Here is a 2,613-nt window from a genome sequence, read left to right as displayed (position 1 = left end):
TACTGATTATCTTGCTTTTACTCTTTTCACTTAAAACCGAGTAGCACAAGTTATTTAACATAATTTAAAACCTCATATTCTATCATAAAACATCAAAATACACAAATTTCACCTATGGGTATTTTTCCAAATATGAACCCTAGGTTAAATTATTACTAGCATAAGCTTAATCGAGCTTCCGGATTCCAAAACGTAAAGAACATTAAAAGCGGGCTTAGAATCACTTACTATGGAGCTTGAAAGTTGAAGAATCCTAGCTATGGAGAGAGTGAAGTTTCGGCAGCAACTAAATGGGAAGATGACTATTTTGTGTTATTTTTCCCATTTTATTTCATTTAATCTCAAAATGACCAAAATACCCTTACTACTAAACTTTCCAAAAATTCCTTCCATGTCCTAAATTTGTCCATGAACTTAAAATTGGTAGAATTGCTATTTAAGACCTCCTAATAAATATTTCAAAACAATTTCATACTAAAAATTTCTAGTATGCAAATTTTGCAACTTATTCGATTTAGTCCCTACTTTCAATTTAAGCACTTTAGGCATAGAATTTCATCACGAAATTTTCACACAATCATGCAATCATATCATAAACCCCAAAATAATTATAAAACAATTATTTCTATCTCGGATTTGTGGTCACGAAACCACTATTCCGATTAGGCCCTAATTCGGGTTGTCACAAGTAATGACTATCTTTTTATTATCTAGCCTAAGAATAAAGAGGTTTTGTTTTAATTAACTAATTATCTAAACTAAGAACTCACAAAGAAAAGAATTGGGGAATTGTTTTTGGGGAAAATCGATTGACTTAAGACAATACCTGAGGAAAAATCCACCTAGACTTTACTTGTTATTCTGGCTACGAATCGGACGATTTATTCATTCAACTTGTTCCTTAGAGATCCCTAAGTTATGCTATTATCCCTATTTAAGAATAATAATATCTAATCCCTAGATTGAATAACCGAAACTTTTCTCTAATTAACACTCTAGGGTTGGATTAACTCGATCTATGGATCCCCTTATTGGGTTTCACCCTAATCCGACAAAATCTTGTCACCCTATGTCTAGGCGCGCAATCAACTCCACTTAATTATGACAAATGTACTCTTAGACAAGGTCTATTCCTCCTCTAAATAAGAGCTTGTCTTGAATCAGTATCTTGGGATATCAAAACAAGAATTAAGAACACATAATTAAGAACATGTTAAATATTTATCATACGATTCAAAAAATAATAATAAGATTCGTCTGAGGTTTCATTCCCCTTGGGTATTTAGGGGTTTTAGTTCATAACTAAATAAGACAACATCTTAGAAGAACAAAGAATACAAAACATAAAGAAAACCCAAAACTCCTGAAGGGAAATTAAGGAGAGATCTTCAGTCCTGATGATGAATCCGGCTTCTGAGATGGATCAATCGGCTTCCTTGGAGTAATTCCTTACTCCCTATTCTCCGTGTCCTTTTCTTCCTTCTCTAGGGTGTATTTATAGGCTTTGGAATGCCTAACAGCCCTCAAAATTAGCCTTTTCAGAATTGGACTCAACTTGGGCTCGGCAGGGACATGCCTGTGGCACATGCCCGTGTTCGATTACTTCAGGCCGTGTTCGCGCCTGCCAAATTGACACGGCCGTGTGGTCTACCCGTGTGAGGAGGTCCAGGCCGTGTTGATTTCGTATTTTGGCCCATTTTTTCCATTTTTGGCCCGTTTCTCGTTCCTTTCGCTCTTATATGCTCTTCTAAGTATAAAACATGAAATTAAAGCATTAAGAGCATCAAATTCACCAATTCTAATGGGAAATCATCCATAAAATGCATTAAACATAGGGTAAAAATATGTATAATTTACGGTTTATCAATCTTCGGCTCTGATACTTTAGTATCGAACACATATGCAAGATAAGTATCATACCTTTTTATGACATATATCTGTAATGATATAGCTAAAATCAGATTAGATAACTCATCCAACTTATCAGATTCAACATAGAGTAATTCACCATTCTTACATTTGAACACAATGTATTTTTGTTTACAATTCACCATTGCATCAGGCTGAGTTAGTCAGTCCATTCCCAAAATCACATCAAATTCATCAAAAGGCAATAACATCAAATCAGCCGAAAAGCAATAATCCTTTACCATCAACGGACAATTTTTACAAATTTTGTCCACCATAACATACTAACCCAGGGGGTTTGAAAATTTAACCACAAATTTAGTGAATTCAATAGGTAAATTTTTAACAGACACTAATTTCGTGCATATGTATGAATGTGTTAAACCGGGATCAATCAAAGTAGTAATATCAATATCAAGTAGAGAAAATGTACCAGTAATGACATCTGGTGCAGAGGCATCCTCTCTTGTACGTATAGCATATGCCATTGCCAGTGCTCATGCCTCAGATTTAATTGTTAAATCTTTTGTAGCACTTCCGCTACCACTGACATTTCTAGGATGTCGGGGTGGTCTACCTCTCGAACCAGGATTGCTTAGCTTCGAAGTCTGATCAATATCTTTTTCAATCCTCTCTAGAAAATCTTTAAGAAAATGGTCAAGAGAACCACATCTATAACATGCTCCACTTCCCAAACCGTATTCT

Source organism: Gossypium arboreum, chromosome 7 (assembly GCF_025698485.1).
Source record: "Gossypium arboreum isolate Shixiya-1 chromosome 7, ASM2569848v2, whole genome shotgun sequence".
Classification (NCBI taxonomy): domain Eukaryota; kingdom Viridiplantae; phylum Streptophyta; class Magnoliopsida; order Malvales; family Malvaceae; genus Gossypium; species Gossypium arboreum.
Note: the sequence above shows the minus strand (reverse complement) of the source record.